Below are 13681 nucleotides of genomic sequence, written 5' to 3'. Positions count from 1 at the left end.
GTAATTGAAAAGATTATCACTGAGCAATAGAACCAGGGATATACCCAGGAAGCTAATACCTGCTCATCTGCCCAGCATTAGAGCCAGCTGGCATTTAAATAGTACTTTACAATTTACAAAGCACTTTACATATGTTATCTCATTTGATTCTCACCCTGGGAAGTAGGTGCTATTATTACTCCCATTTTGCAGGTGAAGAAATTGAGACTCAGAGGAGTTAAGTGTCTTGCCCAGGGGTTGCATATTATTAAGTAATTGAGGCAGGATTAAAACTTGGGTGCTCCTGACCTTAAGTCTAGATCGCTAACCTCTATGTCACCTATCTAAATATTTTTGGTCTTGTCTTTGTCATTTCATGTTTTAGCAGTCCTTTCCCAGTTTTGTGCTACCTGCAAACTTAATAAGACATTTATGCCTTTTACCAAGATTATAATCTAAATAAAATCTATAATTTGTATGGATAGAAGCTAGAATGTGGGATAAGAGGAATAGGTGAATGTTCAGGTTTTTCTCTCTGACTACCTAAGTCATATAACTGACCCATAACTTTACATCTCATATTTTCTATCAGCAGTTCTGCTTGGTGTTGATTCCAGGGAAAATCATGCCTCCCCCAGAATAAGCCGAAATAGCATCATTATATAGATTGACTCAGTTCTTTCTTCAGTTAATTTTTTGTCTCTTTTTCCATTTGGCCAATTCTGCTTTTCAAGGCATTCTTTTCTTCATTGGATTTTTTTACCTCTTTAACCATTTGGCCTAGTCTGTTTTTTAAGGTGTCATTTTTTTTCAGTATTTTGTGTGTGTGTGTCTCCTTGACCAAGCTGTTAACTATTTTTTCATGATTTTCTTACATCAATCTCATTTTTCTTCCCAATATTTCTTCTATCTCTCTTACTTGATTTTCAAAATGCTTTTTGAGTTTTTCCATGGCCTAAGACCAATTCATATTTTTCTTAGAGGCTTTGGATGTTGAAGTTTTGACTTTTTGTGTGTCTTGATATTCCTTGTCACCATAGTAACTTCCTGAGGTCAGAATTTATTTCTGTTGTTTGCTCATCTTCACAGCCTAGTTCCTATCTTTTAACTCTTTGTTAAAGTGAGGCTCTCCTTCCAAGCTCAAGGGTTTTGTGCAGCTGTTTTCAGAGATACTTCTAGGGACCTGTAAGTTTTCAGTTCTCCCAAGGTGGTATGAGGAGGTGTTTACTACTCTCCTGGCTTATGCTCTGGTCTATGAGTGACCACAAGCTTGCTTTTCTGCCCTGGAACTGTGAGGTGGGTAGCTGCTCCAAAGGGGCCACAAGCTCTGGTGTGCTAGTGCTCCTCCTCACCCTGGGACTCCCCCCAAGACTATGACCCAAATCTGAGTGTGGACAAAGCAACAGAGTCCTTTCCCAGTGCCAGCAAAGAGACCCTTATAATCCCCTTTTGATCAGTTGTTTGACCCCCTTACCTTCTGTGGGCTGAGAGCTCTGGAAGCAGGGATTGCCAATTTGGTGGTTCCCAAGGCCTGCTCCTACGGGAGCAGGGGCCAGATCTGCCCTGGCATGGCCTGTACTGGACTGTTCTCCATTCTCACCCTAGTACAAACTTGTAAGTTGTCTTTGGCTGGAAAATTATTTGACCCCATCCTTTTGTGGGTTCCATAGCTCCAGGAATTATCTTACAGCATTATTTAAAAGTGTTTAAGGAGCAGCTAGGTGGCGCAGTGGATAAAGTACAGGCCCTGGATTCAGAAGGACCTGAGTTCAAATCTAGCCTCAGATACTTGACACTTATTAACTGTGTGACCCTGGGCAAGTCACTTAACCCTCATTGCCCCCCCCCAAAAAGTGTTTAGATGGGTTTGGGAGAGAGATTGGGTGAGTCACTGCCTTTCCTCTGACATCATGGCTCAGCCTCCACCTCAACTCCCCTTAGTTTCTTCTCTCCTATGAGAGAAGAGCTGGAGGGTGGAACAATGAACCCATCCAAAATAGTTCCTTTGTAGGGGGCTTTAAACTTTCCTGGTAACTCATTTTCCACCAGAGGCCCTGCTTGGTTTCTGCCAGACTATCCTCTTTTCTGCTTCCTTTTCTGTATTGTCTTCCCCCATTAGACTGTAATCTCCTTGAGGACAGGGAATGTCTTTTTCTTATTTGTCTTCCCAGCACATAACACAGGGCTTGGTACATAGTAGATGCTTAATATTTGCTAAATTGAATTGAAAGGGCAAGCTCTGTGTGTCCTTGTCTAACTACAGAAAATAACAGGTGAGAATAATCACATACAAATGAAAAAGATGCTCAGAGAATCTTTTTGATAAAAGATGGTCATCATTTATTTCCTATTGGCTCTTCAGAAATTTCTCTAGGAGAGATCTGAAATATGAACTCTCATCCCCTGCCCTTTTCTTCCACCACCACCCCCAACCCTCTGCCAAACATATACACTTCCTGAGGGCACCTGTTCCTCAGGGCCCTTTGCCTGTGAATAGTGGCTAATGCTTAGATCTTTTCTCTCCCATGACTAAGTTATCCCTGTACTTTGGTATAATATCCATCCTTACAAGCCTAGAGCTTATGATATCTGAATTCAAGGATAACAGAAAAGTTAGAGAATAGTGTGAGACCCTGAGCATACTATAATGAGAGCTTGGGTAGCTAAAAACAGGGAAATTTGAAGAAAATGTCATTCCCATATCTTCCTCAGAGATGGGCAAGGGGATCAGCATGGCAGTAATTATGCTTAAGAACATTTCATTCCCTGAACATGGAGACACACAATCTGAGCAGGCTATCTAAATGAATTCAATGCATTGACCAGACCAATTAGTACCACCTTCTCTCATCTTGCCATGAGAAAATTTGCTTCTGGAGAACATTTTTTAAAACTTTTTTTTTTCTCGTGGAGAACAGAACTGATGTCCCTGACAATTATAGTAACATACTTCAACATCACACCACACATTCACCTACCTCCCTGGTACATGATGATAAAAAAAAGATGGAACTTCATCTCAGTAGTCAGAATCCAATGCAGATGCAGCCTGGTTGTCACAATCTTTTAGAACTTCAGTCTGGTGGCTAGAACATAATAGAAGTTTGGCCCTCAAAAGCTATTGCCCAATCACCAAAACCTGTTAGAGGTGTCACCTTGTGGTCAATTAACTTTGATCCAATATTAGTCATTTGGGATTTGAGTGATATATTAGGGGTCCTGACCCAGGACCCCTTGAAGTGCCTTTGTAGTCATCCAGGTAGAGGTGTGGCCTGAAGACTAAAATCTAATGTAGCACCTCAGGACTAGGTAAAGTCATGTAACCCAAAGAGGCATCGCCCAGTGATTTGGGGGCCTGTGGGTCTGGATCACAATGCTATTGTAGATCTTAGTAGTTTAGAACTGGCTAAAATGTAACCCAGGCAATAGGATTCTGGAATATCCAGAGTCCAGAGTCCAGTAATCCAGACTAGGTAAATGCTACCAGGTAGACCTGAGGTGTCACTTGGTGATCCAGACTTGGAGTTGGATCTCTTTAATAGGTTGTTTGGATCTGATATAGGTTTAGTTAAGGGGTCATGCCTTAGAAGAGACTGGGTCTCAGGGGATAGGGTTGAATGTTGTGGTATCATTCAACTGGTAGCATTGCTTCCCAGTCATATAAGTACATTAGAAATGGGGCCTAGGCATTATAGCATTTATCAGTTCAGGATCAAAGTGTTCAAGTATCTGGGTTGGGTAGAGGTGTGATCTAGACATCTTGGTTTGGTGGCAATTTCCTCCAGTGGTGCAGATCCATTAATATCATGCACTGAACAGTTTAGGACCATAGAAGGTATTTCCCGCCTGATGATGGTATTCAAGTACAACCCCACCCTCATACTCAGGGCCTATTAAAGATAGAATCCTAGTGATTCAGAGGAACTGTGACCTGGAATTCACCTAAGCTTGAAGAGATTATCTACTTGATAAACAGAACACTGTGTGTGAGACATAGCCTTTATTTAGGTCCTGGTGCTCTGGGAAGGGCAGAGTTTTATGGCCTGAATGACCCTATACAGTCTCGTTCCAGTAGTGCAGGTCCAGTTAATCTGTACCCTGGGAATTGGCAATTCAAAGGACTACCAGGCCACACCTCTACTAGGTCTGAAACATTTGGACAAACTGCCACCAAAATTAGGCCAGCAAACTGAGGATATACAGGGTTCTGTCTTCTGGATGTTGCTCAATTTTATAGCCTATGTCCAAATGAGTTGTGTGTTGATAAGGTAAATCAGTAAAGTGAAATCAAAGTATTAGGTTTCTTGCCCCATTGTTATCTAGACTTGGCAAAGCCTTACAGCTCGAACCCCCCTTTAGACTCAGGGTTGATGTTGTCATGGCCTCTGCTTTGGGGATAGCAATTGCTTCAGGCCAGATGCCCAATTCTATTGATGTTATTATTATGGCTTGGTGGTTGAGGTCCATGAAAACTTCAGCTCAATGGTCAGGCCTAATGGAGGTATAACTTGGTGGTCAAGGTATTGGTGTGGCTCAGTTTTATACTTGACCTAATAATTAGGGCCTAGTGGAGCCTTAACCATTGTGAGTCAGACCTATAAAAAGTGTAGAGGTGACCTTGGCCCAGAGTTCCAGCATGGATGGTAACAGTGAAAGGTTCCATGATTCAAAGTCTGCTTTTGGTATAGCCACTGCTCTAGCTTGGTGGTGATGAGATGACCTGTGCCTATCTATAACACAGTAGGTGGGTATGGTTCACACGCATTTGTAGCCCTGGTATGGTATTTGTGAAGAGATGAAGATGCAGTGATGAAGGAAGCACCGAGTGATTGCTCTTCAGTGCCTCTTTGTCACTTGTGTCTGATTCTGAAGGCCAGGAGTGTGGTCGAAGGGTTCTAACACTGGAGCTGTGTTCCCAGGAAAAGGGTCAGAATGTTATGCCTTGTAAGCTTTGTTCTTGGACAAATTGGTTGTTTTCAAAGCCGTGAGCCTGGAACGATATTCAGGTGGAGGCGACATGATCCTGCCCTTGTGCTGGAGGTGGAAACATCCTAAAAGGGCAGAAGTCCTCATTTGATGCCCTCGATGTGGCGGGGCTTTAGCTTGGTGACCAGGGTAGCTTCCTCTCACAGCCAACGCACTCTGGGGACATACTGGGCGCAATGAGGTTATCATAGCTGCAGTCTTGGCCCTACGCTCTACATGATGAGGAAGCTTAGCCCGTTTCTTGCCCCTCCAGTCAGGGAAGGATGGAAGTGGCTTTGGAGGTACAGGTCGAGAGAAAGGTAAACGAAGACGTAAAGGTGGAGGCTGAGGTCGGGGATGAAGCCGAAGATGAGGCCCTGGTGGTGGTGGTGGTGGTGGTGGCTGTGGCAGTTGTGGTGGCTGTGGCGGTGCTGGTGGCTGTGGCGGTGCTGGTGGCTGTGGCGGTGGAGACTGGAGTGATGTAGATATAGGGGATGGAGATGGGCATAGGCGGAAAGGGAGAGATAGAAGTGAAGATGGAAGCTGATCTTCAAAGTATGGTAGCTCTGATTGGTCATGGTTCTTTAAAATCTTGGGAAGTTGGCCAGTGACTGAAGGAGTCTGTGCCCAAAGATAAGGGTTCAATGGAGCCTCAGTCTGATGATTGGGATCCAAAAGAGGTTCAGAATCAGAAGATTCAACAGGTACGGCATCAGACTTTGCCTTGAAATAAGAGCAAGGTAAATGCAAGATAGAGGCACTAGCATGTTGTTTAGGGGGTGGAGATGGTCTGTAATTCAGATAAGATAATGGTATTGCCGTTGATCGGTGGTGAAGGTGGTGGAGGTGGTAGTGGTGGTCCCGAGGGCAGGGTAGCTGTGCAGATGCAGCTCTTCGGTAAGGGGTGGGTAATGAGTTGGTGGTTTGGGCCTGGTGGTTGAGGCATGACATCTGCTCAACCCTGGGCTGGTGACCTCGATCCCACAATGGTGCTATCCTATGAGGAGGACATGGTAACAGCACAAACTTGGACTGTTGACAAAAATCTTTTGGAGGCAACTGGACCAGGGATGCTGATGAAAAAGAGACCACACGAGTGAGATTAAGGAAAAATGTGTATAGTGTAAGTGCAGGAAGGGAATTATGGAATAGGACCAGAGGGAAGAGGGATGGCAAGGACCTGACTATAACAGTAAAGCCTTCATCCTTTACAAGTATTCAAAGCACTTTTACATATATTGCCTTATTGAATCTACCGAGTAAGTTCATGTAGTTACCAGGAAGATCTTATCAGCCTCATTTGATAGAACACATTTATATAATGGTGATGATTGAGATTTTGCCAAGCACTTTCATGGCAACGGGTAGTGCAGGAACAACAGTTTTTTGCCATTTTAGAGATGATGAAAGCTGAGGCATGGGAAAGAGAAATGGCTTGCCCTAGGCCAAAGCGGATAGTAGTAGCAAGGGCAGAACTAGAACTCAGATCTCCTAATTCTCAGATCAGTGCTCACAGATGTGAAGCTGGAAAGTATCTCAGAGGCCACCTAGACTCTCATCATCTTACACATGATAATAAAACTGAGGCCATGGAAGGAGGTTCAGTGACTATTGAGGTCACATTGGTGAGTCAGAGGTAGGATTTGAACCCAGGCCTTTTCACTATACCATGTCAGTTTTGAAAATCCTCAGATTGGGATCAAATGGATGAGAACTATTATCTAAGAGATAGGTAATGAGGGCCCATTTAAGAAAACCAAAGGTCTCACCTTCTGGAAATATCTTGTATTTTCTCACCATTCTTCCACTGAGGATTTCCTTGAAAAGAATGATATATTAACAAAAAAATGAGGGAGTCTGGTTTCAGTTATCCCCAAATATGCTATTAATCAATAATTGAATGCTCTTTAAGTTAGTTCTTCCTTATCTGGGACCTTTTTTTACCCATTACCTATTATCCTCATTTTGCGACATTGTTAATATATGTATTATGCATTCAATATACTTACACATACTAATATGCTTAGTATACATCCTTAGCCCTTGAAGACTAGAGAATCTGAAGCATAAGTGGAGCTAGTTATTCCTCCCCTTCCCAGTTTTGGTCATACCATCCATCTTGTCCATAGTCTACTCAATGGCTTCATTAAAACTTAGTCAAAGGAACTGACAAACTAATTTCTATAGGGATATAAAATATAAAAAGTTACCTCATCCCAATTGAAGTCTAATAATATAAAAGAATGAAGTTCTCTAGGGGATAAAATTTCTACAACCACTCATTGATTTCAGTGAAACTTTCTTGAAAAAACATATTTTCCCACCCTCCATAACTCCCAGGTCTAAAACTGTTGACTTTGCAAAAGAATACCACAGACTTGAGGTCCAAACACCAATAGTGCTCCTTCCCCCACCCCCAAAAAAGAGTCTCATTACATGCTTTTGAATTTTTAATAGCTAACTAAAAATATTTTTAATAGAATATTTTGTGAAACTGTCTTAGGAAATTGGAAACTGGATTGTCATAAAACTTGTGATAAGAAATGCTTGTCTAGATTAGCCAGCCCACTCTTAAATCCTGCTTTTTTCCCTTTCTGTCCTCCACAAGGACATGCTGGTGATTCCAGGCTTCATAGCTCATCCCACCCCAAAGTGTGTCTCACCAATAGAAACTATAAGAACAGGAACAAGGAAATTTCAAATGTCCCAAAGTTGGGGCATGGGTTTAGTCTAATTTCCAATGACCTCGGTGGCTTAGAAATTTCTCTGAGTAGTGGAGACTAAAAGATCAAGTCCACAGTAGAAACAAACCAAATGGAAAAAAATAACAAATCTCTTCTGAGAAATGGCTCCTTCTTAGAAGACTACATCCCAATGACACTTCAACAATAGGACTGCTTGAATAGAACCAACCGTGATGGAAGCTCTGAGGTCACCCTGACATCACAGAGTACCATTTGTCTTTTATACACCTGAGGAGACTTGGTAGGGGGGAAGTTTCAAAATGACGCTTTATCCCCATTTCCTTTCCCCTTTTAGAGACACGATAAGCCTTGGTTCTAAATCTCTATTAAACATGGCCCTTTTTGTTCATCCTTTCCAAATAATTTCTTCCCCTTACAGCCTTTCAGGTTGACTTATTTCTCTTAACAATCACAAAGCATGAGGCCCTGTTACTCAAGGGTCTTTCTACATAGTAACCCCTGTATGGACACTGTGCCTTTTATCGTTTCATTTATCTGCTACAGAACAGAACAACCCACTCTTGCCATGTTTACAGGGGGGAAAAGCAAGAAAAATAAAGTTTAAAAAATCTGCTTCAATCTTCACTCAGAAGTAGGCACTCAGTAATTAATTCTTATACAAATGAATGAATTTATAGCCAAGTTTCCCTATGAGGAAGGAAATAAAATTCAGTGCTACCTTCAGGTCTGCAGAAAATTAAATGTTATAGGAGCAGCCCACAATGAAGTTTTCCCATTTTGATCTTATCTGGAAAATACTCAAGTCAATATATGAAATCTACCCAGCTGGCCTCAAGAAAGGAAACAATATACACAATGACTACAAAAATGCAAATTTTTTTTAAAAACCAAAAACACTGACCAAAAAAAAGTGCCAAAATTATCATGATTAAAAAAGCATGACAAATAAAAAGATATGAGAGGATAGCCCTACCTTTCCCCTTCATCAATGTGGAAGGTCCACAAGTAATGCTCATTTACAGTTTTCATACTTATTCTATGCATTAGATCAGTTATGCTAATTTTTCCCCTTTTTTGTCTTTAAAAATGCTATTTGTTATATGGGATGGCTTGCTGGGAAGGAGAGGGGGGAAGATAGATACTGGGAAAACAACGATGGTATAAAAAACAAAGACATCAATTATAAAAGCTTAAGTGTTTAGAGAGGAAAGGAAGGTAGTAGTGACTTGGCTGGATCCTACCCTGTGCCCATCTTACATTCTGAGAGTCTGTGGGACCAAGGGTCAATCAATCAACAGGTATTTATTAAGAGCTTACTAAGTGCCAGGCACAGAACACAGACAAAAAAAGGAAAAATAGTCTCGGTCCTCAAGGATCTTACATACTAATCAGGAGCAAAACATGTGAATAAATAGGGTATATACAAGAAACACACAGAGTAAAAGGAAAGTAACTTTAGAAGAGAGGATTACAGGAGCAGCTAGGTGGTACAGTGGATAAAGCACCACCCCTGGATTCAGGAGGACCTGAGTTCAAATTCAGCCTCAGACACTTGACACTTACTAGCTATGTGACCCTGGGTAAGTCACTTAACCCTCCTTGCCTCACAGAGAGAGAGAGAGAGAGAGGATTTCTTGAGAGACTGGTGTTGGGACGAGGTATGCACCCAACCATCTCCAGCCTAAATACTTTCAATATGGGGTTTCATAACTTTTTGTGTGTACCATGGACTCCTTTCTCAGTCTGATGAAACATACACACCCTTTCTCAGAGTAATGTTTTCCAGTGTTTAAAATAAAACATATGAGGAAATTAATTATATTGAAATAGTTATCAAAATATTTCATAAAACAATCCCTGAATCTCAGGTTATAAACCCCTTTTCTAATGTAAAGTCCTCCATAGCTGAAATTGGACAAACACTAGTTTCAGCTCCCCCAGCACTTGGCAGTAATCAAGGGTACAGCCCCTGGAGAATCCAGCCAACACACAACATTATGGAAATCCAACATAGGCTACAAAATAAATTTTTCACATTCTTTCTGCTTTGTAGTTTTCTTTTTCTTTTTCTTTTTTTAGTGAGGCAATTGGGGTTAAGTGACTTGCTCAGGGTCACACAGCTAGTAAGTGTTAAGTGTCTGAGGCCGGATTTGAACTCAGGTACTCCTGACTTCAGGGCCGGTGCTCTATCCACTGCGCCACCTAGCTGCCCCTGCTTTGTAGTTTTCAAGGAATATTTACCAAACTTATGAATTCCACACAATCATATTGCAAAATGTAATGGAGAACAACTGTTAGGGCCAACTCTTCTAATATGAGTTGCCTTATCCTTGTTTAAGTTTGTGATCCCGTCTCTTCTAATATGAGTTGCCTTATCCTTGTTTAAGTTTGTGATCCCGTCTGAAATGAGTCCTCATCTCTTCTTCAAGGTACATAATGCTACACGAGCTTTTTATTTCTGTTTTTGTTTTTTGCAGGGCAGTCGGGGTTAAGTGACTTGCCCAGGGTCACACAGCTAGTAAGTGTCAAGTGTCTGAGTCCGGATTTGAACTCAGGTCCTTCTGAATCCAGGTCCAGTGCTCTATCCACTGCGCCACCTAGCTGCCCCCTTACAAGCTTTTTAAAAGAGTTTTTGAAAACGTCTTGGATACCCTCTTAAGTTCAACTGAAGCTGCTTCAGCATGTCACGGCCATGTTGAGTAGCCATTGGTCTAGAGCACATAGCCCCTTTTTCTCTCTAAACTTTCCCAAGCTAAAACACTCCCTTCCACTTTCCTACCATTGAAGGGATCTGATTCAGAGGCAACCTGATGCTGACTTGTGGGGGGAAATCAGAAAGTAATTGATTTGCAGCTCCAAAGAACAGGAACCCAAGGGCTGAATGACAATTGCACATACTTTCAGCTCTTTGCCTCTCCCAGTCTTGAATCCAAGAGGATACTCTCTATCTTAACTGTCCCTGGCTACCCAGATTGTCCCCACATCTCAGAAATACTACCAGACCCCATGTTATCCTACTCACCAGTAGAACCCCAAGAAGGTGAAAAATAAGGATCTTTAAATGATCCTAAGATCAGGAAACTCGGCCTGTTGAGTTTCAACTTGTGGACTTGATGGCTGCAAGCTTCCCCAACAGTAGAAAATTATGGGACTGAGTCACCAAAATATATATATACATATATATATATAATAATTGGGGGTAAAATAGTCAGTTCAGAAAAATAGCATTCTCTCCTGAGAGGACTGGGACTGTGTCTTGGGATGCAGAAAAACAGCTATGTTTCCTTAGACACCTAGAGGAGGACTGGATTTTTCTGTCCCAGAAAGAGAATCTGGAAATGCCCTGACATCATAAAGCCCCAGTTGACCTTTGTCTCTTACATTCAGAGCCATACAACTTGTCTCTACGGAATCAGTATAGAGAAACTCAGAGACAAAGGATCATTCCTGCTATTGAGGCCGTGTTAACATAAGCGAGCAATGCTGCTTCCTTTGAAGCTATATCAAATGCTATTTCTTTCCTCTCAGTTTTCACTGATTAGATTCGCCTACCAGCCCTTTCAATAGAGAATTCAGTATTTGTTTTTTACATGAAACTGTGAATTTCTATTATTTACTTTTCCTAGTAAGAAGATACACATGTATATAATGTATATGTATAAATAAATTCACATGTAACTTTCAAAGCTGTCCTGTTTATGTTTTATTCTGACTTTTTCTCCCTTTTCTATGCATTTAAAAAATGCTTCAATAACCCTCTTTTCTTTCTTTTCCTTCTTTTTTTTCTTTGGCAACCCTATCCCTTGGGAGAGTCATCTAACTTCACCAGCCTCCATTTCCTCATCTGCAAAATGCGAAAAGAGGCTGGGCTAAGATGATCACCTTGAACACCTGGCTCTAAATCTATGATTATGGAATTCTTCCAGAATTAGCCATTTACAAAGCCCTTAGGACTTCAAGTGTCCATAAAACACTCCCCTCCCAATCAGGTCTTCTCTGTGGGACACTAAGGGACACGAGCTCATTGGCATCCATGCCTAGTGAGGAACATATGTCAGCAGGTCACTCAACTGGAGTGCTCCTCAAAGACATCCTGAGGCTCTTGGTCAAGATGCCATCTTGTTCATTTCCACTCCATAAGAGTCAGGTGAAGTAAGAAGGGAATGTTTAAGAGGAGAAATATGAGGCAGACATTCAAGCAGCCTGACAGTGCTAAGCATAGAGACCACAGAAGCCCAGATAACTAATGCCTACCCAGATAAAGGCTGGGGGAATGTCACCTATCTAGCTAGGACTGTTCCTGCTTCCCCACCTCACCTAGAACTCTCATCTCTACCATCTGATAAAGGACTCTTGTCACCTTTGGAATACTTCCTGATACAAGATATTTCATCTATGAATGAAAACTCTACCTTTCTGAAATCAATCAATGTAACTACAGTTATGTGTCATGGACACTCTTAACAGTCTGTATTTACAATTTCTTTCTTGTGGCTACATATTATCCAATCTTCTCTCTTTTTTAGCTTGCAAAACAACAAAGACATCTATAACAATGGTGCTACATGCCATATCTTAATAGTGAATCTGTCCCAAGTGGATGTATGGGAAGGAATAGAGAAGTACTACTCCACAAAAGGAGATTGTCAGGGGCAGCTAGGTGGCACAGTAGATAGAGCACCGGCCCTGGATTCAGGAGTACCTGAGTTCAAATCCGGCCTCAGACACTTAACACTTACTAGCTGTGTGACCCTGGGCAAGTCACTTAACCCCAATTGCCTCACTAAAAAAAAAAAAAAAAAGGAGATTGTCAAGCTTTTCTGGGAGAGAAAACAAATAACAACAAAAACAAAACACTTTTTCTTCTTTTGAAAGGGACAGTGCCCACCACCACCCCAACACCAACCTGTCTAGCCATCAGCCTATGCATGATACTGCTTGGTTAGGATAAAAGACATGCTATATGGGTTAACAATTCTCGAACCAAACTTTATCTGGCACTAAAGCAATATTAAAAGATTAGACCCGGGGGCAGCTAGGTGGCACAGTGGATAAAGCATAGGCCCTGGATTCAGGAGGACCTGAGTTCAAATTCAACCTCAGACACTTACTGACTGTGTGACGCTGAGCAAGTCACTTAACCCTCATTGCCCCCTCAAAAAAAAAAATTAGGCCCAAGAAAATAATGCAAGGTCATTCTGTAATTCCCAGGCCCTAACTCAGCAGAAATCAATTCCTTTAAGGTGCCCTCCTGCCCCCTGACTTTCTATACTGAATGATGCTGGTCCTTGAAGAGGATTCCTAGGTGCTCTGTAGTAATCTTTTGCAATATGTCCATAGAGATTTTAAAAAAGAAACTAAAATGATTGAAATTAAAAGAGATAGACTAGAACAGAGAGAGGCAGCATTTAGTTGTGCTCAATCTAGGAAAGCCTCAGTTCAAGCCCTGCCTTTTACCTAGATGTAACTGTGTGACCTTAAGCAAGTCACTTAACTGCAAAATGCCATCAGTGCCACAAGCTGCTAAAACTAAAGCACAAATCTACATTGGTAGAGGGAGTTTCTTCATGGGAAGTTTCCTACACCAATGAAATCACAGGTCCAGACCCGATCCCATTCTGGAAGAATAATACTATATAAATCTCTGCTGTGGGAGATTAAATGGTGGTGATGAAATCTGTGCTCTTCAGTTTGAAAGAGACAGAGACAAAGATACAGATAGATTCCAGAGGACCAATGATTAAACCTTCTTCTACCCACTTCCTAACAGGGGGGTATGGACTCAAAACACAGAATTAGGCATACACATTTTTACACATGGCCAGTGAGGGAATTTGTTTTGTTTAACTATGCCTATTTGTTGCAAAGGTGGTTTTTGTTTTCTTTTCAATAGTGAGGTGGTAGGGAGAGAATAAATACTGATTAGTTGCAAAAAGAAGAATAAAATAAGGGACATTATATATGTATATGTATGTGCATATTTGTTTGTATACATCTATGTATACATATATACACATATGCCGAGAAGACAT

This window comes from Dromiciops gliroides, chromosome 3 (assembly GCF_019393635.1).
Source record: "Dromiciops gliroides isolate mDroGli1 chromosome 3, mDroGli1.pri, whole genome shotgun sequence".
Classification (NCBI taxonomy): domain Eukaryota; kingdom Metazoa; phylum Chordata; class Mammalia; order Microbiotheria; family Microbiotheriidae; genus Dromiciops; species Dromiciops gliroides.
Note: the sequence above shows the minus strand (reverse complement) of the source record.